Genomic DNA, 27766 nt, shown 5'->3' with positions numbered 1-27766 from the left:
AATAAGGATTTACAACAATAGCAGGATTGAGGGTTAAAAAACAATATAATAGAATAGAATTTAAAAGAGCTAAAAAACTATAGTAGAGGTAGCTAATATTTTAAAAGCACCATCACAGAGTGGATTTTTTTCAGGCTGGATTTGAATCTGGTAAGAAAGGGAGGGAGCATGTTATGTGCATTTAAGAAGGTTATGCCAGCCAAGCATTCCGGGCAGCAAGGCCGGGCAGCACATAGTCGGGATTTGGCGATGGAGGAGAAGGACACAGCTGAATGCTGATGCTTTTATAGTCCAAAGCAACTGCACTGCTTTGGACTATTCAGGATGGAATAGACATGGAATGGCTTTGGGCTATTCAGGATGGAATACACTGCATACAGTCATATGAACAAAACTGGGCATCCAAGTGTAGCAAAGAAATGAACTAGGCATCCTGAAATGTTCAAACATCTCCTTGGTATTAATAGCACTGAAAACGCAGGGTGGGAGTTAACATGTCAGGGTGCTGCAGAAAGAGGGGGTGTGCACGAGACTGGTGTACAAAAGCCATGGATTCTGCACAGAAGACTTAACAGGAACTTAGGGTGTGCTTTTTTGGTTCTGAAAGTCTGCTTATTTTCTGACGTCCGGTAAACAACTGTCCTAAATAGAGGCTTTATGTTCCCAGGCAACACAGAGCCTGAACAGTCAGTCTAGCTCTAAGCCAATTACTGTTTCTATTTATAATTTTATTAACAATTTTGATTTCAGATAAAACTGATTTATCTCGAACCAAATCGGTTATGTAAAAACTCCCAGTTCAGGGACGAAGGGGGGGGGGGGGGGGGAGAGAAAGAGGTGAATCTCAGCGCGATGGCATAAACAGATGCGCCCCTCGCTCTTTCCTCGCATTGTTATCTATTTTTATCAGCCGCGAGAGGAACTTTTTCTCTCTCTCTCTCTGGCTCCTTCCTCCGAAGAGCACGGCCAGTGACTTCTCACGTCCCGAGGAAGAGCCCCCGCTTGGGGCCGGGCCCTGGGAGAGAGGCGCGAGGGCAGCGCGTGCGTCACTGCTGCCCCCCTGGCCGAGCCGGGCCTTGCGCGAGCCCAGAGCGGAGGAGCCCCTGCGGCCGCAGCCCTCCCCCGGGGACAGGACGAGCGCGCCCGGCCCAGCGCTCTAGACTTCAGCGGCGGCGGCGGCCGCCCACCTCGCTCCCCCTCCCGGCACCCTCTCTCTCTCTCTGGGACGCGGCGCGCACTCTGCTGACACACAGGCGGCGAGGTGAGGGGCGAGCGAGCGACGCGTGATGCGCGCCCGGCGTGGCGCGGGCGAGAGTCTCCGGTAGCCCGGGAGCGGAGGGCGCCAGCCAGGTGTTGTGCTGCTGCTGCGCCGCGCGCCACGGGAGAGGCTCTGGTGGATGGGTCGGGGGGGGTCTGTCCGTTCTGTGGCGAGATGGAGGGTGTCGGTCCTTCCTTCTCTCCCTCCCCCGTTTCCGTCAGGTCCCGTTCTCTGGGGATTGGAGGAGCTTGGTTCGTCCCGGACACATGGGATGAGGAGGCTGGCTCCTTGCCCGGTGATGGAGGGGCGGGGGCGGGGGGGGGGGGTGTACGGACTCCGTGCGACCCGGGGGGCAATGAAGGGGCTCGGCCCGTCCCGGGTGTGGGAGGAAGGTGGCGCAGTCTCTTGAGGGGCCAGGAGAGGAGATGCTGGGGCGGGTAGAGCACACTTCTTGCCCCCCCTCCCCCCTCGCACTACTTTAAAGCGCTATTGTTTTTAGTTTGTGGGACGACTGTCCAGATTCATTCATTGTGCAACCTACGTGTGGTCCAGCTATCTCGCCGGTCCGGGCGGGCTGGGAGCCAGTGGAGGTAACCTGGGATAAGATCGGCCGAGACGGGGAGGCGGCAGCCGAGGCTTTTTGCAGAGCAGAAAGGAAAAGGAGTTTAAGAAATGAACAGAAACTCCTAATATGCACATGGGCTATACGACTGCATTGTTTTCTTCATTTTGTGCCTGGAAACAAATACAGATCGGAAACAAAATCTTTGAAATATGACTCTGAGTTACTTGGTTTGTACTGGAACCTTTAGCCAGATCAAATATGTTTCCTCTAGTTTTACACATAAAAGAAAGCCATTATCAAGAATTTTGTCAGTGCCTTAGGGGCCGATGTACTATAACTGTGCTAAAAATGCTTGCTAAAATTAGCAGTTTAGGGTAAGTGTAGATGAATAATTTTACTACAGATGTAGTAAACCACTAATCATGTGCATAGCGCAGGAGTGCTGGGAAAAGTGCAGTGTGTATCGTGCTTGTGTGCTAAGCACAGGGACAAAAAAAATAATCACCACATGATAGAGGTGTTTAAAATCATGCGAGGTCTAGAACGGGTAGATGTGAATCGGTTATTTACTCTTTCTGATAATAGAAAGACTATGGGGCACTCCATGAAGTTAGCATGGGGCACATTTAAAACTAATCGGAGAAAGTTGTTTTTTACTCAACACACAATTAAACTCTGGAATTTGTTGCCAGGGGATGTGGTTAGTGCAGTTAGTATAGCTGTGTTTAAAAAAGGATTGGATAGGTTCTTGGAGGAGAAGTCCATTACCTGCTATTAAGTTCACTTAGAGAATAGCCACTGCCATTAGCAATGGTTACATGGAATAGACTTAGTGTTTGGGTACTTGCCAGATTCTTATGGCCTGGTTTGGCCTCTGTTGGAAACAGGATGCTGGGCTTGATGGACCCTTATTCTGACCCAGTATGGCATTTTCTTATGTTCTTAAGCCTTCTAACCCAGATCAGCAAAAAACACATACACCCCCTCCCATCCTGATGTGCCAAGAAATATTCCCCCACTCCTTCCTGCCACCCAGCCAAAAAAATACACATCCCTGCCCCTCAAACCTCCCTTCCACCCAGGTGAGCAAAAATATCTTCTTGATCTCCCTGCCTGCAATCCTTCCTCCCACCCTGCTGATAACAGAAATAATAAACCTCTCAGCCCCTCTTTCCCACCTCCCATCCTTCCAAGCCTTCAAAGCCCCCTGATAAGCTAGGCCAGAGCATCACTGGATGTTGGGCTGACAACAGATAAAGACCCTTATCTTCTGCCCGCTGTGTATTCCAAACCTTTGGTGGGGACTGGCATTTTTTTTTTGTTGCTGATCCATTTAGGGGATCAGGGGATATTTCTGGATACATTAAGGGAGGTGGAAAGGGGACTGAGGATGGGAAATGATTCTTTGGATATGGAGGGTGAGTATGGATTTCGGTAAAGGGGGCATTTTTTTTACTGCTAATCTGGAGGAAGTCCCTGGACGTGGCTTTTCCCCTGTAGTAAACTGCCAGCATGCCAGATTGGTGCACTAATAATAGTTTACAATAGCCCCCTGAAAAAAATTCATGCAAAGCACTAAAAGAGCATTTTATATTGAACTTCTACTCAGTCAGCCTTAGTACATAATGAACTAATAACTAACTAATGAGGTCATTAGCATATTATGTAATGGTTTAGCATATGTTGGCATGTTTGTTAACACAACGAGCTGGCATACTTGCTTAACAATGCACTTTCTTGGCTGATTGAGGGCATTTGTACATTATGTGTTAATTAACATGCATACTAACATGGATTAGCATATATGCTAATTTCAATGCATCCATAGTACATCGGACCCTTAGAATGCAACATAATGTATATGAAGCCTGATTTAAGTTAACCTTCCTGTAGCAAAATTACTGCACATTGGAGTAGATATTTTTAGTGTTAGATACTTTGGCCCTTTATACAACTATTTTTATAGCCTAACAGATTAAATGAAGAAAACAATAATAGATGCAATTGACATCATAGACTGAAGAATATGCTGAAGAATGCAGCAAACAGATTTTTGTAAACAATTTTTGTAAACAATCTTATAATAATTGATAGCGTATGAGTGGGGGCACCCACCCAGGGTGCTGCTAGATGGCAGAATCAGAAGCAGTAAGAACCTCAGAGCGCACCATTCACTGTTCCCAGATGCACATCTTCTCCTCCCAGTGTGCTTCCTCACTAAACTAGAAGCAGCCTGGACTGTGAATGGAAGTGTAGCATTCCGAAAACCTGAGGGGGAGGTCCGCAAAATGGAGCACCACCCAGGAAAAGAGAAGTGGCGCCTAGGCCTGCAGAGGAGATGAAAGGTGGTGGAGACCATCCTACCAGCTGTCAAATAGGTGTTGAAACTAGGGGTGCGGTGGATGCAGGCTTCCATTATGCACAAGTCAAAACAAAGGTTTTTTTGCACCCACTAATGAGAATCCAATCTTCCATTTCCACAGCCTCCCTCCCCCAGGAAGCAGAGCAGCAGTAGCAAGAGACTGATAGCACAGGGCGAGAATGAGTGTGCTTGTTCCCATTTCCAACAATTTCTCCTCCCCTGTCAGTACCATTCACTGCTGGCCTCCTATTACCCTGCCTGAGATCTCCTGAACATGAAGGGGGGTGGGGGAGATACAACTCTGAAGGTACAGGAGAGAGGAACCTGAAGGTGTGATGGGGGGAGAGGAACATCTTAAAGAGGGGGAGGTAGAGGCAGGGGTAAGAAGGGTGAGAGGGTGTAGGGTGTGAAATATAGAACCCTGGTTGGGGGCGAGAACAAGAGAGGAAATGAGATGTGGCTGAGAAGGGGTGTGAGAAGCAAAACAGGATATGTCAAGAGAAAATGATGAGCAGGATGTGAGAGAGAGGGAGGAGGAAGGATAGGTAAAAAGGAAGATGGACATGTAGGGAGGGAAAATTAAGGGGTGGTGATAGGTGAAAGATGTAGGGAGAGCTTGAAAGGAGGAAAAGAATTTAAGAAGTGATAGAGGGGAAACAAAACTGGAGAGGAAAAGAAGTGTGATGCTAAAATACAGTGAGAAGGTGGGAAAGAGGAAATGATGGTAAAAAGAGAAAAGACCAGGAAATGGAACTAACAGGAGAAAGCAGAGGAGATGTAGATCAGCACAATGAGAAAAAAATCTTGGGGCAGCAAAGGTAGGAAAACATTTTTGTATTTAGTTATTAGTTGTTAGGCCATATGATGATGTAAAACATTACGCTGTGTATTGTATGCACAATGCAGTATTTTTAATAACTGTAGTTTGTGGCATTGGATTTTTTTCAGAGCGAGGGGGAAGAGCATTCACCATAATTTGACTCTCTGATATTAGCATGCAGCCTAAATATGGCTGGCTGAGATGCCACAGACAGTACAGTTAGTCCTTTTAGCTCTGATAGTAAGAGACAGAGAGGCTAAAGTAATAAGGGATGCGCCGTGGAGCGCATGGATTAAGCTGCAGATGTGCACACATTTTTTGTGCGCAAACTTAATTCCCAATGCAGCAGGGTGGTTTGCACACAAAAAATGTATGCACAATAGTGTGCATACAAATTAGCACCCTCTCAAGCAAATCCCATGTTAATGATGGCATTATCTATTACCCCCCAATGCAGAGAGATGACTGGCTCAACTGATGTTTTAGCACTAGAAGCTTAACTCCTGGTCAGAGCCAGAGTAAAGTTTCCAGCACTAGTATTAGTCTATGGGCAGAAGCTTTAGTTCTGGCACCGTGACCTGCACACAGGATTTGTGCTCAGAAAAGGTGACTTGTGTGCGTAACTCTTCCCTTCCTCTCCATCTTTCCTTTTTAAATATTTTTAAAACGATGGCAGTCTGGCGCTGCGCATTCGGTTGTAGAATGGGTGCTGCTCGCTGGACACCGTCACCATTGGTGCTCAGCTCGGGCAGCCCAGCTTGGAGGAGGAGGGTGGCAGCGGCACCATCATTGGAGGCTAGATCCTGCTCCCTCCCTGGTCAGGGGTGGCTCTGCTGGGAGCCAGCCTTACCTCTGCCATGTGGGCCCGAGGGCTTGGGTGGCTGGGGGGCACCACCATGGTCAGGTCCCTGCGCTTGTTGAAGCCGAGTTTCTCACTGCCTTTCCCGGGCTCAGCTCTTCCCTTCTCCACCTCATGATTTAGGGGCATAAAGGAGCATAAATCATGTTCTGTGTGCATAACCCCCCCCCCCCCCAAGAGAAAATATGCAAGTAGCCTAGGCTGAAGGCTGAGTGCACATTTTTAACTCGAGTTTTCTCTCTGAAGTTCCAGTGCATTAGCCTATCATATGCTTACTGCATCGAGAGTTACACTTTTATTGCATGGGTTAAAAAAAAGCTGTGTGCTGAATTTCAGTGCACGGTTGTGCCGCACACCTCATTACATCGGCCCCAGAGAGAAGAACCTAGAAGAGGCCTGGGGGAGGGCAGGACAGGTAGTGAGAGATGAGGCAATGTCCATGGAGGAGACAAGACAGAGCAGAGAGATGGGGGCAGGAGATGCAGGGTTGATATGGAAAGGTGGAAGGGGAAGCGATAGAGAGGAAGCAGAAGGGTTAAGAAGCCCCCCCCCCAAAAGAGGGAAAGAGGCAGTTTGGTTGCTCCAAGACAGAACCAGAAAGGAGAGGGGGGCATCCAGAGACTTGGCATCTAGTCTTGGGGGAGTCCACTATCAAAGTATCTGAGAGCCCATTCCTGTCTCACTCTCACATGTCTCTGAGTTTCAGCAGTCAAGGAAAATAGGAGAGAAACTCGAGGGAACGGAGAGCACGACCGACCGACTGGAGAAGCTTGGGAGGGAGGGGGGAGACAGCTTAGCGGAAAGGCAAGCATCATTCTGTCTCTTTTTATTATGCTGTAAGCTGCTCTGGAAAAGAGCAAGGTACAAATTGAAAATGGAAATGGAAAATTCAAGTCTCTGAGCTGCTTATAGCACCGACAAATGGGGCAATGTAGACTGAAGGTAGATAGGAAAAGCAGTTAATTCGCCTGTCAAGAAAAAAACGACATTTTCCTAGTCTTGGTCAATATTTAAAATATAAGGAGAAATTAAGGGAACTCATTATGAGGAAAATCAATATTATTTGGTTGTTGGATGACTCAGCAGCTTGTGGATATCAGGAGTCCAGCAGTGTGCCATGTATTACTGTAGTGTATATGGAACGGTTCAGATAACAGTTGTGCAGTTGGGTGGTGCCAACTCAGAATAAGCAAAGACCTGAGATAGGACTGTGAAAAAAAAAAAAAAGGTACCAGAACACCTAAAATTCGGTGCCTGCTGCCATGGTCAGGCAGAGCAGATGCAGTCAGAGGTGGGGGGGGGGGGGGGGGGGGGCAAGCACGAGAAGCCGCTGCTGCCACCGGTGTTGGGGGTGGGTGCCCTGCTGCTGAGAACTTCTGCTGCCACCGCCGGAGGTGCTGAGCTGTCCGGTGTGACTAAGGCCCACTACTGCCGTGCTGGAAGGGAGGGGAAGGGGAAGAGAATGACCGGAAGGATGAGGGAGGGCGAGAGAATTCTGGGAGGAAGGGAGTTGGGAGGTGGAGAGAGCGCTCGGGGGAGAGTGGAAGAGGTGGGAAGTTGGGAGGAGAGAGAGCAATTAAAAGTAACAGGAAAGGAAAAGAAGCCAAAAAAAAAAAAAAACCCCTCCTAAAAAATAAACATAAAAATAGAGAGCAAAATAAGAAAAACTCCTCAAAATGACAAAATAAAGCAAACAGGCAACAAAAGTCCCGAAAAAATGTCCTGGCTTGTAAACATTTTTGGCTGGTGCCTAAGTTATATACATATTTTTCCACTTTTAGGTCACTTTACTTTTCCCCTCAGTTGGAGCTCTGATGATGCTACTTTCTTACAGGCCGATCCAATAAATCAGCGTGGAAAACGGGCACTCATTGTTGGGCGCCCGCTTTCCTAACGCGCCCCCGGCCACCTCTCCTGGGCACACGCGATTGAATATTTAAATGAGGGGTCGCGCTGCCAAGGAGGCACAAGGGACAGATTTGCGCCCCTAGCATCTCCTTGGCTGCGGGCGCCCAGGAGAACTGGCTGTCTGCGGGTTAGGAAAATGGATGCTGGTTAATTGAGCGTCCCTTTTCCTAACCTGACCGCTGGCACACTTTAAAAAAAATTGTTATTATTTTTTTTTTAACATTCTCGTCCTTTTTGTTCCTCCAACTTAATATCGCCACTTTTTGGGCTACTCAGAAATGAATGCCTGCTCTGGGGTTGTGGATGTGCTCGGCTGAGTGCACTATTGCATCAGCCTGTTAATATTTAGCAGGGCTGGGATTAGGAGGGGCAGTTGCCCCAATGTCAACCTGAAGGAGGCATCATCAGCAAGGCTGTTTTTACCTCTGCCACTAAGGGCCAGTGCCCCTAATCTCAGGCAGGTAGGGAACAGCCTTCTGCTTCCTGCTCCAGCCCCTCCCCTTCCAGGCCGCATGCAAGGAACAGGATGGGAGGGAAAGTGAGTCTGGAGCAGACAGAACACAGTGCTAAGGAAAGAGGAGCCTCCTATTCCAGCTTCTCCTCTTCTCTTGTTTCCCCGCTCTGTTCCTGTCTGCAGGGAGCAGAAACCTGGTGGGGGGAGGGGGAAGAATTGGGAAGCTGGGGTGATTAGCAGATCAAAGAATTCAGTTTTTGTCTGCATATTTCTAATTTGTGATCTCTTATTCTGTATTTGGTGTGTGACAGAGAAGAATTTTATTAGTGTTTACTGTTTAGGCTTGGTAGCAGTCCAGCTTCTTCTGTTTTCCCACTATAAGGTGTGGTTAGGGGCCTAGTGGAATATCTTTTTTAAATTTAGCTCACATCTTTTCATTAGTAGCTCAAGGCAAGTTGCATTCGGGTACAGTAAGTATTTTCCCTGGCCCTAGAGGGCTTACAATCTAAGGGCCTTATTTACTAAGCATTTTCCTCCCCATAAAGCATTAAAGGAGAATTTTAAAAGCCCTACGTATGCCAAAGCCAGGATATAACGCGCAGAAGTCTTGCCTGCGCGTGCTGCATGGATTTTTAAAAGGTGCGCATGTATGTGCACAAAATATTTTTCATAAAAAGGGGCAGGGTGTGGGCATGGTCTCGGCAGGGCATGGGCATTCCAGGATTTTTATATAGATTTTACGCATAAATACTTACCCGCCCAAGTGTGTGCCAGGGTCCCCTACCACGTAACTTTACTTCTGCTATGGATGGTGTTAAGTTGTAAAATAAAAAAATCTAGGCTAGTCAGTGGTTTTTTTAAGGGTCAGAGCTAACAGAATAAAAGAGAGGCTATTTAGCTTGGGGGGGGGGGGGGTTAGGAAATCCTAATCTGGGCGAACTGGGAACGAACTGTGGAAACTGGTAATCGCATTGGCCTGTATCTCTTAAAATCCCCCTCTTTATGCGGTAGAGGTGGCACTTGCGTGCACATGCGAGCGCCCTCATAAAATTCTGCGCACAGGTATGCACGGGCAGCCTATTTTATTCCATGTGATCATGTGCGCGCGTATGTTATAAAATGGCCACGCCCATTAGCGTGAGCCGGCATAGGCACTTACATGTGCACCCCTCACAGCAGTTTAAAAGTTACCGTCTTAGTAAATCAGGGCCTAAGTTTGTGGCTGAGGTAATGGAGGGTGAAATGACTTGTACAAGCATAGTGCCGGAGTAGCCACTGATAAAAGCATAGTGCCAGAATAGCTACAGGTAAAAGTATAGTGCTGGAGCAGCCACTGGTAAAAGAATAGTGCCAGAGCAGCCACTGGTAAAAGCATAATGCCACAGCAGACACTAGTAAAAGCATAGTGCTAGAGCAGCCACTGGTAAATGCATAGTGCCACAGTAGACACTGGTAAAAGCATAGTGCTGGAACAGCCACTGGTAAAAGCATAGTGCCACAGCAGACACTAGTAAAGTATCTAGCTGGAGCAGCCATTGGTAAAAGAATAGTGCTGAAGCAGCCACTGGTAAAAGCATAGTTCTGGAGTAGCCACTGATAAAAGCATAGTGCCACAGCAGACACTGATAAAAGCATAGTGCTGCAGCAGCCACTGGTAAAAGTATAGTGCTGCAGCAGAAACTGATAAAAGTGTACTGCCAGAGCAGCCACTGGTAAAAGTGTAGTGAAGCAGCAACCACTGGTAAAAGCATAGTGCCGGAGCAACCACTGGTAAATGCATAGTGCTAGAGCAGCCACTGGTAAAAGCATAGTGCTGTAGAAGCCACTGGTAAAAGCATAGTTCTGGAGTAGCCACTGATAAAAGCATAGTGCCAAAGCAGACACTGATAAAAGCATAGTGCTGCAACAACCACTGGTAAAAGAATAGTGCTGGAGCAGCCACTGGTAAATGCATAGTGCCGCAGCACCACTGGTAAAAGAATAGTGCCAGAGCAGCCACTGGTAAAAGCATAGTGCTGTAGCAGCCACTAGTAAATGCATAGTGCCTCAGCACCACTGGTAAAACCATAGTGCCGGAGCACCACTGGTAAATGCATTGTGCCGGAGCACCACTGGTAAATGCATAGTGCCAGAGCAGCCATTAGTTCAAGCATATTGCCGGAGTAGCCACTGATAAAAGCATCATGCCACAGCAGACACTAGTAAAAGCATAGTGCAGGAGCAGCCACTGGTAAATGCATAGTGCCACAGTAGCTACTGGTAAAACCATAGTGCTGAAGCAGCCACTGGTAAAAACATAGTGCCACAGCAGACACTAGTAAAGCATACTGCTGGAGCAGCCATTGGTAAAAAATAGTGCTGAAGCAGCCACTGGTAAAAGCATAGTTCTGGAGTAGCCACTGATAAAAGCATAGTGCCACAGCAGACACTGATAAAAGCATAGTGCTGCAGCAGCCACTGGTAAAAGTATAGTGCTGCAGCAGACACCGATAAAAGTATAGTGCCAGAGCAGCCACTGGTAAAAGTATAGTGCTGCAGCAGACATTGATAAAAGTGTAGTGCAGGAGCAGCCACTGGTAAAAGCATAGTGATGCAGCAGCCACTGGTAAAAAAAAACAACCCATAGTGCCAGAGCAGCCACTGGTAAATCAAAGGGGTGGGGGCGTAATTCTGAATATCTGCCCCAGGTACAGAAAAAGCTGGTCCCAACACTGATATTTAGCAGTAAAATTAGGACTATGCAATGCTTAGAAGTACTGTAGCTTAATTATGCGTTATTCAAAAATAAAGGAGGCATTCAATAGCTACTAAAACAACACTTTAATTTGTATTCAGCAATAATGTTGTGTTCTTGAGGCCAGCTGTGTGGCCCAGAGGAGAATAAGTTCAGTCCCTGGACCAGATGTGTACTTGCAAGACTGGCTGCTGATAGATGCTAGGAAATAATTTGGGATGGTTCCTTGCAGTGATACCCGCTGGTATTCCTGGACCCCCAAAGGCATCACTTGATGCGGCAGTCGATTCAAGGCTAAGAAGCCGCAGCCTGTTGCCATAGAGCTGAATCAGGGCTTGGGGCTCATTCTGAGCCAATGAGCAGTGCTTCAAAAGAGGGAAAGTCAAGGGAGGAGGGAATAGAAAGGAGAAAGTACTTGGCAAATAATGACAGTTCATGGTGCGTCCCTTTTGCTCCCCTCCTAACAGCAGAGATTTGAGTGGAGCTGAGACCTGGAAGGCCAGGATTCAGGGAGAAATTTATTGGTTGAAAAAATGTTTTCTTTTTTTTTTTTACTACAAATTCAGCAAAAAAACTAGTGCATGTTTTTCTTGTCATGTATACTCTTTAAGCAGCCCGAGCGACGGAAGGATGTACACTGTCTCATGTGTGTGCACTAAGTGTGATAACATATTATTTCTTGAATAAAATCACCATTATCTATGAAAATGAGAAGCAAAGATTATTTTTAGTTTGTTGTACAGGAGGCGTGAATTTGCATGTATTAAGTCTGTGGCTTGTAAGTGTAAAAAGAAACAGGAAAAGGCACCATCCTGTGTAGCAGGGCTGAGTAATCGTGCAGCATTCTTATTACTTGATTCCAAGTAAACTATGAAGAGGTCATTTGCTTGTTTGCAATAAATAATTTCTTTCTTTTACTGGGGGCTAGAAAGCATCCCTAATAAAGATGACCAGGGTCAGGAGTAGACAAATACCACAGTTTCTTTTTTTTTTTTTTTTTCTAAGAATACCATATCTGTGTATTACATACACATATTGCTAATATATTTTTATACAAAACAGTTTCATTTGTACAATACATCCCAGACTTTCTAATGCCAATATTCTAACATTCTATACCTGTTCAGTTATTCTGTATCATCAAGGCATATATAGCTTTGTTTTTCCTCAATAATGAAAAAGGGAAGAAAAGAGATGTCGTCCCCAGCATTCTGGTTTCATTGAGTACAGCCTTGTTATCTAGAGAGTGATCAGGATGGGCTATCACAATCTTTTATTTCATGATTCATGAATTCTGTTCCAGATTTCCATATTAATAGGAACTAGAACTACCTTCCCTTCTGAATTAGCTTTTCTGTGGCAAAGATTTCGCAGATTTGGTTTATAGAATTACTCACGAGAGGGAGAAGGAGCTGGAGTTTTTTCAGTGGGCTGCTATTACACACTGAACAGTCTCCAACAACTGCAAAATGTTACTACATCTAGTATAAAGCCCTTCAACTGGCAGATATTCAGATCCCACAGAAGGTTCACATCAGTGATGTGGTGAAAGTACCATTGCACATGTTTCCAAAGTTATTTTGGACTTTCCCTTCTTATAGACGGCTTGGTGCCGCTTAAGCCACACTCTCTCTCGCTAATGATCCTCTGAAAACTTCAGGTACATCTTACAAAGTCCATGGGGTGTGAGGCAACATCTAAATCTGTGATCTCTCCCATGGTCAGCCTCCACCTCCATCTCCTCCTCACCATCTCAAGAGGTTTGCTGCCGGTGTCACCTCCGGAACAGCTGGTCTCTTTCCTCCTGGCATAAGGAGACTTTCGATGAGTTTGAGCCGCGTGGTGCCTGAACTCCCATGCTGTTCTTGCAGTCTCGCAAAAACAGCAGAGAATTGGGGCACCACGCGGCTCAAACTCAGATGATGCCAGAGGAAAACACGAAAGCTCTTCCAGAGGTGGTGCTGGAAGCAGGCCTCTGAAGCAAATGGGGTAGGAGGGCAGGGAAAGGTATATTAGGGAAACAGGATCAATGAGCTGCCACTGGCTACCGGGCCTTATAGTGAAGCACCCTTATCTACATAGTACTTTATAACCATTTTCTAATATAATTTTCAAACTGAGGATTTCCCCAATCTATTCTTAATAAGTCCCCATTATTTGTGGGACAGAGAGCAAATCAGATTATGTTCCCAAGCGAAGATGTCTAAGTTGGTTTTAACATCTTGTCTTCATAGATTTCTGTATTTCATGTTTTGTGTTTGTTATATTGCTACATGCACATTTTTGGAAAGAAGGCAATGTCTATAAATCTAATAAAAGGATGGGCCTGATTTTCAAAGCCACTTATGCGCATAAAGCAAAGTTCTATGCACGTAAATGGCTGCGTAAAGGAGTGTACATTAGATCCTCCTTAAAGGTCCAAGGCTAGGCATTTAGTCTGGTCCATCTTAAGACAGCCACGAGGGAATCCTGGTGGCAGGGCATTTCCCATGGGGAGAAGGATAAGCCGCCAGGCCTAGAGAGAAAGGAGGCCCTAGATGAGAGAAAAGAAAGCTCGAACTTTGCTGAAACTACATATCTGTGAACCACTACATTTCTGTTGCCAGCTCTGCTGCGATAAGCAGGCTTTTGGTGGTTTAATTTGCCCGTAAAAATAATAAAGTCTATAGAAGAATAGCTGGAGTCCAGCCTACTCTGTCCTCCAGTAAGCTAAAGATGACTCAAATTGTGTTACAAGCTGTTATAAAATATCAGCTTGTAACACAATGTGAATCGGGCATACATAAAAGTATGTATGTAATCCACTTTACATAAGAGCATGCCATTCTGGGTCAGACCAAGGGTCCATCAAGCCAGCATCCTGTTTCCAACAGTGGCCAATACTGGCCATAAGAACCTGGCAAGTACCCAAAAACTAAGACTATTCCATGTTATTGTTGCTAGTACTTTTCTGTGCACTGGCAATAGGCACTCCAGGGGATAAAATTGGAATGGAGTTTAAGGTGTAGACTTTTTTATTTTCAGAAGTATGCAGATAAGTTACTCCCTACAGAGAGCAGGCATAACATTCTGTGCATTTTCAAAGCAAATGTATGCTCACAAGTTCACTTTGAAAATGTGGGAGTAAAGTCTGTGTGTAAAAATTACATGGAGACTCTACCTTCCCTGCACAGGTTATAAAATTTGCCTCAATAATTAAGTCGAGTCTAGAGAACATTTTTATTTATTTATTTATTTATTTATAATTTTTATATACCGATGTTCCTATTTTTAGTGGAATTGCTTCTCAAACACAGGTTTTCTAGTGTGCTCCTTATCCAAGGATGCCCTTATTGCTTTATGACTAACAAAATGTCTAATTTGAACTCGTGTGAATCAGTCTGATGAGGATAATTGAAAGTCATGTTTTAGTTCTTCGCAGTCCTTCATCTTTCCTAGGTCACATACCAGACCTATCCTCTCACTTCCCATTTTAGTAATGTCTGAGATCTTAATCCTGGAGGAGATAGCTGATTGTGTCTAACGGACATCCAAGAGATCAATTTTCTACACAGCTCTAACAAGTTCCTTCATTTATCCCCTATTCTAAGCATATGAGTAGTAGTGGGATGCACTTCATTTTCATGTAGTCAGATTTTTGGAGATATCCAAGAGAGAGAGAGCTACATGACACATCCCTTGCATAAAACTGTTCCATTCAAATCCATTTTATTAATGTTGGAAGATGTAGCATTCAAACATTGCTCTAGTTTGGCAAGCATGCTAATAATGTTTAAAGTTTGAAACACCCAATCCTCCTCTAGAATTATATAAAATAGATCTGGCATCTCTGGGAGGATTATGTTAATGTAATGAAATACTTTATTTATTTTTTGAGACACATTTTAACACTTCTAGGGGAATTTTGATAAGAAGTATTTGAAAGTGATGCCCTGCAATCTTTCCAATCCACAAAATGCTAAAGCTTGTCTATAGCAATAAATCTTCCTGTAAGCTATTTAATAATTCAGGATAATTTGCTTTATAAAGAAAGTCTCTATTATTAGTGATAGTTATTCTCAAGTACCCATAAGAACATAAGAAATTGCCATGCTGGATCAGACCAAGGGTCCATCAAGCCCAGCATCCTGTTTCCAACAGAGGCCAAACCAGGCCACAAGAACCTGGCAATTACCCAAACACTAAGAAGATCCCATGCTACTGATGCCAGTAATAGCAGAGGCCATTCCCTAAGTCAACTTGATTAATAGCAGTTAATGGACTTCTCTTCCAAGAACTTATCCAAACCTTTTTTAAACCTAGCTACACTAACTGCACTAACCACATCCTCTGTCAACAAATTCCAGAGCTTAATTGTATGTTGAGTGAAAAATAATTTTCTCTGATTAGACTTAAATGTGCTACTTGCTAACTTTTCATGGAATGCCCCCTAGTCCTATTATCTGAAAGTGTAAATAACTGATTCACATCTACTTGTTCAAGACCTCTCATTATTTTAAAGACCACTTAGCACATCTTAAATGTGAAACTTTGCTGTACTCTTGTTAGAGTATCTCTATCCAGATTAATGTTTAATGTCTTAGATTTGTCCATATTGGCCTGGAATCTCTAAACCTTATTTTCTCTCTCGTAGAATTTGTGTTTGGCTTCCTGAAGTTTGAAATCAATATCAACTGGCAAAGCTGTCTAGAGCTTTCCCCGTAATACAATCAATCCTCTCAACATTTTCCCTGAGCCACTCCTGTTATGGAGAGCTTCCAGATGGCTTATCTGCAGAGTGAATTCTATAATAGTTTTTTCTTCACTCTTATTCCGAATGGCTCTTTCAAAGAGTTTAACTATGAGGACAGTTTTAAGGCAGTCCCGGCTCTGGTTCATCATTATCATTTGGTTCAAAGGATTCTTGAATCTTCTTTTTTATGTCTTCTTTTATCTCCTCGTCTCTTAACAAACTCTCATTTAAGATCCAGACTATCTTTCCCTGCTGTTGGACTAATTCTCCCCTACCCCCAACTCAGTCCAGGATCAAGCATGATTTGACTCCAGCATTTTTTCTATTCTTTGCTTCTTTCAAAGGATTATATTCAATAAAGAGGAAAATCAGTGCATGAGCGGGAATCATGGGGGAGAGAATAGAAGGCACAGATTCTTTGTGTGGGGTGTAAACTTCTCCAGGAGTCTTCTAGTCCCCAAATCCTTCAAAAATTGTTTCAGATTAAGTCTGTGTGACTTCAGACTATGCCTGTGACTGAAGGTATTATCAAGAGTGAGAGACAAAATTAAATAAAAATCTGCCCCTAGAATCAATGCCCCAAATGTGAAAGCAGCTAACTTTTGTAAAGTTCACATCATAAAAAATGCCCAGCTCTGTATTCGGTGCCTATATTTTAGGCAATAGTAATTTTACTTATGTTACCTTGAAAAATATGTACCTTCCTTTTCTTTAATCACCTATTATGTTCAGATTTGCATGCTTAGCAAACAAAATACCTACTCCTAGTTTCTTCGGGTTATTATGGTTTGAGGCTAAATAAATTAGTAGAAATTAAGGAGTCTTATCTTTCTTTCTGAAATATGTAATGCTTTTTAAAGCCCTGTTGTTCTGGGGTGAATTTAAGCCTGTAACATTCAGAGTTGGTAACTGTACCCAGTTAAAAGTCCTTATTTATTATCATAAATAGGTTATCTGCTTTCCTGACTTTGTAGGTAGCACTGTTTTAAACTTTGAGCTGGTTAGGATTACACTGTCAAACAATCAAACAGAACAAGCCCAGGGACTTATCTGGAAAAACTGTAGCATGAAAATCTTCAAACAGATAATGAAGTAAGAAAAAGAAGATGAATTACAGCTCGGTGTTTCTTGGAATTGTAACCTTGTATTTTAAACAATATAACTCTTGGGTTACAACATAAGCATTTTGTTCCTAGGAATTTGCTGAATGTTGCTAATTACGTGGCACTGCCACCCAAGTGCCAGATGCACTAAACACTTTTCCCATAGCCACAAACTGGGCCTGACTTACTAGAACTGTCCCCCCCCCCCCCTTCTTTGTCTATGGAGAAACAAAGTTTACAGAGTAATTTTCAAAGGAAAATGCAAATGTAGCATACTATCTTAAGCAATTCTCAAAAGCCCATTTACCCATGTTGAGTGCACTTAACCTGGGTAAAAGCTATAGGCAATTCAATAGCATATATTGTAGCAATTTTAGTGGTTAGAGCAGCAGGCTGCAAACCAGGGAGTCTGGGGTGCAAATCCCACTGCCGCTGCTTGTGACCTTGGGTAAGTCACCTCATCTTCCAATGCCTCAGGTGCAAACTCACAGGTCGATACAATAAGATGCATGCAAAAAAAACGGGCTCCTAATATGAGCGCCTGTTTTCTTAAGGTGAGCACAGCCACATTCATTCCCTGTGCTACTGATGCAGATTTCAAATCAGAATAACATTGGAGCAGCGTAAAAAAAAAAAAAAGGGTGCATTGATGGAGAAATGAGCATTTCTGGTGCTCAAATATTTATTGCATCGGACGCAAGGGCTCGAAATTGTATGTTGATTACCAAAATGCACTTTTTCAGGTTAAATTGTTGAAAATGCATTTCAAAACCATGCAGGTTATATAAAGAGTACAAGAAGGCAAATATTTAGTTTACTGCTTCTCTGGTTTCTCTGATCAAACAAATAATATATACTGTAATTTTCTCACCCTTGAAGATATAGATTAGCTTAGTATGAAGGCAAACAACTGTTGTTGGACAAATATTTTGCTTTTGAGGATACCAATTAAAATCTTGACCTTTTCCTCATGCTGTACATTTCCTTCAGACACATTTTTAAACTTGCATTTATTAAATTAATTACAAGAAAACAAAGTGGAGAAAAACATATATATGCTGTAAAATATATACATTGACTTGACCAGGGAAACTGGAGAAGAGATAAATATGATACTAAGGAAGAGGACACATGTATCAGAACACAGAAGAACAATTTTTAGCACCAAAACTGTGAATTAAAATGGAAGTAAAAAGGTGTGTTTGTTGGGAATTTGGGCTGTAGTAAGAGTGTGGTGAAAACCACCTCCAGGAGTGGCACAGGAAAGCAAAGCTGGAGCTAAGCATGGGTGGGCCGGCTGGAAGAGGAATAAGTGCAGACTGTGCTGGAGCTCAGGGATGAAGTGAAGCTGTAATGGAGTGAGGAGTAGGCTGGACTGGAGCTCAAACACTGGAACTGCGGCGAGGAAAGGGTGGAACTGGAACACAGGAACAGATTGAAGGTAAATGTGGAGCTGGATGTAGGTACGCATGGAACTGGAACACTGAAGCTGAGTGCTGGTGAGGGTGGAACTGGAACACAGGAAAAGAGTGAAGGTAAATGTGGAGCTGGATGCAAGTAAATGTGGAACTGGAACAGTGAAGCTAAGTGCTGGTGAGGGTGGAACTGGAACAGAGTGACGGTAAATGTGGAGCTGAATGCAGGTAGTAGTGCACTGGAACAGAGTGGAGCTGGGTACAGGTAAGCATGGAACTGGAACACAGAAACGAGGTGTAGGAAACAGTGGAACTGAATGCAGGTAGGAGTGCACTGGAACAACTGGAACAGACTGGACCTGGGTGCGGGTAAGCGTGGACTAGAACACAAACAGGGTGTAGGTAAAAGTGGAACTGGCACAGGGACTGAGGCAAGACAGGCTAGGACAAGACAAGACAAACCAGGACAAGGACTACACAGAACATGGATCATAGAATGCCTGAAGGCAGTGTAGGCAAGGAAAGCCCCGAGGGGCAAGGCAGAGAGAGTCCTAGAAACAGGGAGAGACCTAGAAGTCTCCGGGCTAGGTCAGAGGCTAGGAAACGGGGAGGCCTGGAAACAGAAGAGTCCTGGGAGTCTCAGGCCTGACAGGACTGAAGGCTGGGGGCACAGGACAGGCAAGGGAACCAGGAAACAGCAGGTCCAAGGCCAAGGAACAAGGCTCAAGGAAACAAGAGTCAGAAGGCCCGGAGGCCAAAAGTAAATACAGAGAATGGCCTGGAAAGGCTGCAAGACATGCACGGGTGGCTAGAGCAAGGAGCCCAAGGAAACATAATGCCGAAGCATTGAGGCATGGGAGAGGCAGGATTAAGTAGGGCAGGAGTCTGGATGTGGTGCAGGCAGAAGAGAGAGACTTGGCTAGCCAGGGATGAGAGCTTGTGGAGGTCTTCTGGTGGCAAGGAGGCTGTAGGACAGGAAGATGCCAGGGACCAAAGGGTTACACGCGTAACCCTTTAAAACCCCTCCTGCGCACTCCGAGCCTATTTTGTATAGGCTCGACAGCGCACGCAAGCCCCGGGACACGCGTATGTCCCGGGGCTTTGAAAAAGGGGCGGGGCATGGCGCCGGTCCGGGGGCGGGACCAAGGCCTCCGGCACAGCGGTCCAGGGGCAGGTGTAAATCGCGAAAAAAATGTAGGGGGGGGGGGATTTAGGTAGGGCTGGGGGGTGGGTTAGATAGGGGAAGGGAGTGGAAGGTGGGGGGAATGGAGGGAATGGGGAAAGCCATCGGGACTCCCCTAGGGCTCGGCGCGCGCAAGGTGCACAAGTGTGCACCCCCTTGCGTGCGCCGACCCTGGATTTTATAACATGCGTGCGGTAGCACGCGCATGTTATAAAATCGGGTGTACATTTGTGCGCACTGGGTAGCGTGCACAAATGTACCCCGCGTGTGCTGTTTCTAAAATCTGTGCCTATGTGCATAAATCTCGATTATAGATACAGCACTAGAAATCTGGCTTCTACCCATAGACTGACACTAATGCTGGAAAGTTTGCTTCCAATTCTGACCAGGAGTAAAATTCCTGTGCTAAGAAAGCATGAATTGGAGGGATGGTGGGGGGGAGTTGATGCTAATACTTAATGCCTTCATTATCATGGGATTTCCATGTGAGTGAGATAAATAGAACTCAATGTTGCATGTGAAAAACTCCTTGATGCATCAGGAGTGATATTTGTGGACAAAAAATGTGCATACAACTGCAGGTAAAACTGTGCATTCTGCTGAATGCACTTTATTACATCTGGACCTAAGTGGGTACCTGAGACAATGAGGGAGAAAGTGACTTGCCCATGATCACAAAAAGTATCAGTGGAAGGAGCAGGATTTGAATCTTGGTCTCCTGGTTTCTTGCTGCATACTTATACCATTCCCTTTCTTTAAAAATGTGTCAAGTAGCCACTTTTGACTTTTCTTCACGTATGAGACTGCCCAGGATGGAAATCAGTGATCTTTAGACATTGAGGCAGTGATTCTGCTACTAAGCTGCCAGGTCTCAGGGTGCATGTGCCGATCTAGTTGTTTTAACTTTCTGTTTTAGTAATACAAAAAAATCTGTTATTCATTGAGCCACTTATTCTGGAGCTGAATCTTAACTGATCAAAATCAAATGTTTTCATGCTTTAACAGTGTCCAAGTTTAATTTTGTTCTTAGTTGCGGCGTGAACAAGTCGCATAGGATTCTGGAACCTTCCATTGAGAAACAATATTTTGAATATTTTAAATAATCAAAGCAAATGCAATCCATCGAATCACTTTAAATTCTTAATTCTTTCAGTTCTTAAACTAGAACTTATCTAAAGCATGCAAACTGATCAGAGGAAAAGATCTCAGAATATGGTCACCCAAACTTAAGAATTTAGCGGACCCTCTTCATCAAGCATTGCATATGTTTCCCCTTATCAGATTATTTTTTCTGTTTGATTTTTTCCTTTTCATCTCCCCTTTTCTTGTAAAATTATCAATGTGTTGAAACTTCAGAAAATGTAAAGGTAATGGTTTGTATTATTCCAGCATACATATAGAAATTTCCGTATAGATACTGCACAGTTTTCTAAATTGCTGCTTGCGTCCTTGTCAGGAGGCACCACGGGGGGGAATTCCCGCTGCGGGCCCTTTAAGAAGTGGCAAGCCTGGTGCATGCACCCCTAGGGGAAGCCTGAAGCAGCTGGCGGCAGCACTGCATGCAAATCTATCTCATGCATATTCATTGTGGTTATCCTGAAAACTTGGCCTGTTTGTGGCTTTCGAGGACCAGAGTTGGCCATCCCCTGTACTAAAGGGCTCAAGTTTTACCACCCAAATGTAATGTGTGTTAATGTGCATTAATATAATTTAGCACATGCATTATCTAACACCCTTGTACAACATGCATTATTTAATGCACCACCAGAACCGCTCCCCTCTCAGGATCTAAGTCAGCTCTTCCCAACCCCGCCTCCAACTCAGACTAGTCCAGACATCTCAGTTGAGTCTTCCAAGCTCTGACCCAATTCCCCAAATCTATGAAGGAACTTTTCAGAATCTCCGAAACACTTCCCTGTGGAATAGTTTGGCTTCTTGGGGAGTCCATCCCCAGTCTAATAAAGGCAGTGGTGTAGCAAGGGTTTCCGGCGCACAGTGGGGCAATAGATTTCTGTTTCCTCCCCCCGCATGCCTTTCCACACCACCACCATCCTACTTGTAGAAATGCTTAAGGTCACAGAGACAGCAGGTATTTCTCACCTCTTCTCATCTTCTATCTGTGTGCAGCTGAAAAAAAAAATACAAAAGGAGGCCACCAGGTACACCACTGAATAAAGGCCTTCTAGGCCTATAAAACCGATCCTCACTTATGTATTCAGGTGCCTCTCCCTCCTGCCACCTAAATCTTTTCTGACAGGAGAGAGCCTGTCAGCCATGGCAGCGTATCCAAAATGGCACTGCTGACATTCTCAGCCACGCATGTTTTGGTCTAGCAGGCAGGTCCAACAGTTCTGGTAAATGGGAGGCAGAAGACCCAGATTAGATCCAGGGGTCTGAGGAGGCCACGCACTTTTACAGTGTGGGAAGGGAGAGGACAGCGGTTTTCTCTTTCACTTTCGGCTGGTTAACGCAAGGAAACCTAACCTAATATGTAGAGCATGGCCTGTGCCATGGTAATGCTGCTGCATTGTGCATTTCCTTACTTTCAAACATGCTTTAATGCCAGCATTAAAACTAACAGGTAATGCTTATTATCATAACATTTTTAATACTGGCTAGTACACAGAATTCTTAATTTTTATGATTCTAACATTGTTTAGGCATGATCTAAAGGATTAGATTATTGAGTGTACAACTGAGGAAACCAGTAATGTATCCAGCAGCTACTGTAGATTGAAGGATCATAGTGAAACCTGTAGAAAGCACATGAATTTAGATTCTTGCAATTTTCAAGGAGTAGAGAGAATGTTGAAGGATTTTTGTTTTTTTAGAGGAACCAGTTTCTGCCCTGTTGGGTAACTCCACTTCTGAAAGATTTGTATATGCTCTGTGGATGCTTTGCAGGTATAATGAAGTCAGCAGAGACTGTGGTCCCAAACTGGCCTTCATTTTGTTTTGGAGATTCTTTATTCCCCAGTGGAGGATCATTGACTGATAACAGCATCGTCTACTGCTAGAAACACTCCATAACTATAGGATAGAAAAACAAAACACTTGGGCCTAAGCAATACCTGCTCTTACAATTCTAATCACATAGCATCCAAAACAGAGATTTTAACCTTTTGCTGTGCCCCCACCGTCCCAAAGATATATAAATCTGAGTTCTAGACAGAAGCTTAGTAGGTGACTGAATTGATTTTGACTCCTTCTCAAAACCTTTAAAAATAGATTAATATAATTCTCCATCCAACTGGACTTTAGTTTTGTGATGTTATGTTAGATCATTTTTCCTCCTAAAGACTCATCCTGTTTTGTCAGGGGTCCCACAAGATTAATTAATCTCATCAACTCTCTTTATTCTATATTTACATCCATTTGCAAATAGTATTTTTTTTAAAAAGTCATATCAGATACTTTTATATGCTGATGACAAACAGATGTTCCATTCAGTCAGCAATGTACTGAGGCTTCAAAGAGATTAACTGCATGTCTTGTGGCACTTGGCTCTTAGTTGAGAAATGATATTTTGGAAATTTTGTGGGTTGTTAAGCCAAGATCACATTGTCATTCCAGTTACTGAGCAGGTTAGACATTTTGGTGTTTTTATTGATGCTGATCCTTCCATGATCTCTCAAGTTCGCTCAGTATGTACCGGTAAATTATGGTTTGTTCAACTTAGAATGATTTGCCAAGCATGCCCTTTTGTAGTTAGGGAGGATGTCCAGAAGGTTTAATTATTACTGGAAATGTCTATTGAAACAATCTGTGGATCTCCCAAATAAATATTTGTGGTGCTTCCAGCTGCTTCAGCATGCAGCTGCACATATTGTTTCAAGAGAAAAATAAGGGGATAGTCCTGTCACAGTGTGTGAGCCCTTGTGCTGCGGTGAGATTGGCACTGCTCAACCCCTGACCCAGCTGGGCTCTCACTGACAGGAGGTGGAGTTTCTGGAACTGCTTAAAGAAGTTCCCCAAATTCTCCAGGAGAGGACTGTCCTGCTCCCAGAGGAGGGAGGCCCATGCTAGGGCCAACCCTGTCAGCAAAGACAAGATGAAGGTAATCTTGGTCCAGTTGGAGGGGAAACTGGAAGCTTGCAGCTCAGACTGCATAGGGCACTGGTTTAGGAAACCCTGGCATGCATTAGGATCTCCATCTTACCTGGGAGGCAGAGCCAGATGTGGTATGGATCAAAAAGTACGGACTGGAGCTGAAGTAGGCAGTGCTGGTGCTGGGAGTCAGGCCTGTATGGCTTCTATGCAACCTGCCAAACCCCAGAGCAGGCCTGCGATATGGTTTAACTGATCCTGCCGCTGCCGCTGCTGCTGCTGCTGGACTCGGAGAGCCAGACCTGGACAAGTCTGCTGTGATGGGATTGGCACTGCTCAGTTGGTGACCAAGCTGGACTCTCATCAACCGGAGGTAGAATTGTTCAGAAGGGGACCAGATCTGGGCTTCACCTGTACCAGCCTCTTCCACTGCAGGTTGAACCCTTGGGTTCTGAAGTTGGCAGGACTTAGGCAAGGAGAGTGAGTAGACAAACCTACAAGTGGGTAGGCGGTAGACAAGCAATGATAGAATCCAGGCAGTGGTCAAGGCAGGCAGAGATCAAGCGGCATCAGGTCTAAGCAGTGGTCAGGGCAGGTAGAGATCAAGCAGCATCAGGTCCAGGAAAAGGTCAGAATGAGAGAAGTCAGTCCAAGAAGGGAGAGGTAGGGCAAGGCAGGCAAGAAGCAAGGCCGGACAAGGCTAGGCAGGCTGGAATGAGACAAAAGGCTGGTATGAGGCAGGGCAGACTGGAACGAAGGCAGGGACAAACAATATGCAATGGGGCAAGACAGCAGGACCTGTTGCTGAGGTGCCAAGCTGCTGTCTCAGAGGCGCTTAAGTGGATCCAACATGTGATGTCATCAGAGGGCACCGTGGAGCCTTTCCCGCTGTGGGCTCCTTAAGATTTAGTGTGTTCCACGTGCCCCTATGGCGCACCCAGGAGGAAAAGGAAGCATGGCGGCATCTGAGGTGAGTGAGGCCAGCCGCAGAATGGCCCCATGGTTGGCCAAACATGACACCCCCAGTTTTGAAAAATCTGCATTAGCTTCCTATCCCTTACTGGATTCATTTTTTAATTTCTGTTTTGTGAGTTTTTTTAAGTTTACAAGGGTAGGAAGCCAGCTGCCTGAGGAACTGCATTGTGCCTTATGAATCAGATCATACCTTGAGGTCTTCCCAAGGTGTTTATTTCTCAATTCCATCATTGAAGGAAGCATGCCTTGTGAATATCATCGTCATCATTTTTCAACTGTTGTTATTTTTGAGGATTGGATACAGAACCGAACACTTATTTATTTTGAACATTTTCTTTACAGTTTTTTTTAGCACCTTTATTAATTTAAGTTTCATCTAACAAATGATTAGCAGAACAAGTGTGTTTGCTGGTGTATCACGATTGGAAACTTTTGCACTGACTTTGTGTTGTCACCTTGGGAAGCCAGAGTTCTACAAACATACCCTTTTCACTTGTTTTTTCTACAACCCCTCTGTTAATAGTCTTTGTTTATGTAGGTTTATTTATTGTTTAGTTTATGATTTTTTTTTTAAGTTTGCGCCATAGGACATTTTTTTGATTTATTTATTCTTTGGTCTTTTTGATTCCCCTTCTCTTTTTGTATGTGCAGGGCTATAAGAAGAAACATCCTAGCTTTGTTCTGGGAGAGTTTCCGTGGACACGTAACTGGAGGTGCAAGATTTATTTTGGGTTGTGTCCCATCCTGTATAGACCTGACTTCACTCTCATATAGGAGAACTGGTTGAATGCTGCTGTCACATCATTTTAATGGTATTTTTTTCTGAGCGATTGAAATTGGCCATGCTGCCAAGATTTCCTCATTACATGGAAGGTCTCTGAGATTTTTTTCTTGTAGTGTCTCTATAGCCAGGCTCTTAGTTACACTTAGATATGCATAATTTAGGGTGTGCTCTGCTTCTTGGTTATTTAGGAAAAGTTTGGTGCTGTAGATTTTTAATTTATGCAATTTATTTATTTATTTCAGGTTTTTTCCCCGTCCTACAGAGGTTGCCCAGAATGGGTCACAACATAACACTTATAATAAACGCAGACATTTCTTCCGGTAAAGGTGCAAATAAAATGTGGTTAGTGGAACATTTTTGCTTTCTGTAACTGTTTGCTTAGGAGGTTCATTTCTGAATGGTTGAGCAGATGGTGGACTCTCAAAGGCAAGGGTGACCAAATCCTCTCTGTGGCACCCCTGATTTCTATTAGTCAGGACCAGAAATGACTGAAGAAAACTCTGATAGTTGTGGTTCCAGCTGGTCTGACTTTTTATTCACAAGCTCCACAGGCACAATATGAGTGTTCACTGGTTTTCATTATCTGTGCTGGGTTCCACTTCAACATACCATTTCACAGGCTTTACAGATACCTCCTCCTTGAAACCTTTTGTTCTAGTCTGGCGTGATCTTGGAGCTTTGGGATCATGAATATTATTCCAATAGACAAATCATTAATACATGTTACTCAAACTTTGGATATGCTACTCAAAATAAAGCTCTGGGATTTAAAAGTCCGTGGCTTCTCCCCAGCTTACCCAAGGAAAGGATCTTTTGACTACTGAATGCTTTCCTTTCTTAGTAGGTGCTACCCAGTGAATCCTGTCTGTTCCATATAGCAGGATCTCAAGTTCTCCTTAAAGTGGGCAGGTGTTGGAAAGTTCCAGTTGTCCTTACTGCCATGGATTCCATACTCCTTCCACAAGCTCCGGGCTTCACTAGGAGACTGGTGTTCTCTCTACAGCCTTTCCTCGAGTGGATTCTTTGTCTTTCAGCTCTACTCCCTGCAGCTGCTCACACACCCTGAGCTCCCACTCAAGACTGACTGAACTGAGCACAAATGCTCAGAACATCTCTTAGGGCACTACCTCTAACTAGAGCTCAAAACAGAGGGGGTTCATGCTCTCTGGGATGTGCTACATCTTATTGTGGTATCATTTGATACCTCATGGGCCAATGTGAAAAAAGAAATCCCCCAGGTTTGATATCCAGTTGAAATCTCAGGGAATTCAGAGTACATTGTGATGTCTTCAAGCATTTTTAAAACAGCCCTTCCATCAGTTGACATCAGGCTTTCTGAAATCTGCCTTGCTGTTGGTTAGGGCCTGTGATCACAAGCTGACTACATTTTTTTATAAGTTTTTATAGGGAAAAAAAAATCTAAAGTTGAATGATGTAATTATTACATATCAATTCATATAATAAATGTTTTTATAATCATGTGTACATTTCTGTACCAAAAAGGAAACTAAGCACCATGAAATGTTCGCATGTCTCAGTATTTCATATAAAATTGTGCTGAATTTCAGCAGCCTGGGCTCTTGACTCTTTTGCTCCAGTATGTTTTTAAAGCTGGGCCTGGCTTGTGCAGCCTCTTGCTGCTGCTTCAGCTCTTAATTTATAATTACTTTGTTATTCTACTTTTGGAAGGGAAGGAAGATTTATAAGATTGCTGTATCTGTGTGTGTGTGTCCCTCTGCTAACATCTGTGTTTAGTGTCTAGTCCATACCAGTTTTTCAGGACATGTCAGGGTACGTGAGGATTGTGACAGGAATTGTTTTGAGATCCACATATATATGTATGTATATATATATATATATATTTATATATTGATGTCTGTGCATGTCCTAGAAAGTAGGCTCTGTTATTTAATTCTCTGTGGAATTGTTTATTTTTATCCTGGACTCGTTTAATCAAGATTGTATAAAGATATAGAAAACAATATGCAGGTAACCAGATTTTATGCTTCAAAGTACAGTCATTTATTGCATGTGCTAGATCTCTTCTGTTTCATGTGGGGCCTGTAATCTACACAGAATAACTTCCAGGGTTTCTAACCTAGAATTTAGGCCTTGGCTGGGGAGCATAAGGAAGACGCGTTCTGCAGAGTAGTAAACGTTTTTCCTTTCTAACTTTTTCGTAACAGCAGCCACCCTAGAGTGGACACTGTGCTAGTATACTAAACTCATATTGCTTGTTTTGGTTTAGGTAAGTCTGTGTATATTGTTATCTTGTATTATTGTTAGTATGTTTTATGCATTGTTTAATGGAATCTGCCATGGCCAGTTTATTTGTCAAAGGAACCAGATGGTTGTTGCTTTCAGTCGGCACATTCATGTTTCTTGCATCCCATTTGAATCTCGTAATATGGGGTTTATTTGATTGCTGTATTTTTCCTTTTGTATTATTGTTCACATGCTTGAATTGTGTTTTCTTCTGGTTTACTTGTGAATCTTTATCATTTTGAAAAATTAAAATTAAAATAAAAAGATGGCACATCCATGACAAACAACTAAAATCATCTCCC

General features: G+C 44.0%; 1 protein-coding gene across 2 annotated transcripts in view; it reads left to right on the top strand.

Moving 5' to 3' along the window:
- The first annotated feature begins 913 nt into the window (after window positions 1-913).
- The window catches only part of LRRC8C (leucine rich repeat containing 8 VRAC subunit C), a 35008-nt gene continuing 8155 nt past the window's right edge, over window positions 914-27766 (top strand). Inside the window, exon 1 of one of the 2 annotated variants that reach the window (XM_029618386.1) lies at window positions 914-1261. The gene's annotated coding sequence lies outside the window, so the exon portion shown is untranslated. Of the gene's footprint in view, window positions 1351-27766 lie in introns of both variants that reach the window. The other variant, XM_029618387.1, reaches the window with a different exon arrangement.

The sequence above is a fragment of the Rhinatrema bivittatum genome, chromosome 10, assembly GCF_901001135.1.
Source record: "Rhinatrema bivittatum chromosome 10, aRhiBiv1.1, whole genome shotgun sequence".
Taxonomy (NCBI): domain Eukaryota; kingdom Metazoa; phylum Chordata; class Amphibia; order Gymnophiona; family Rhinatrematidae; genus Rhinatrema; species Rhinatrema bivittatum.
Note: the sequence above shows the minus strand (reverse complement) of the source record. Positions and strands in the feature narration are given on the sequence as shown.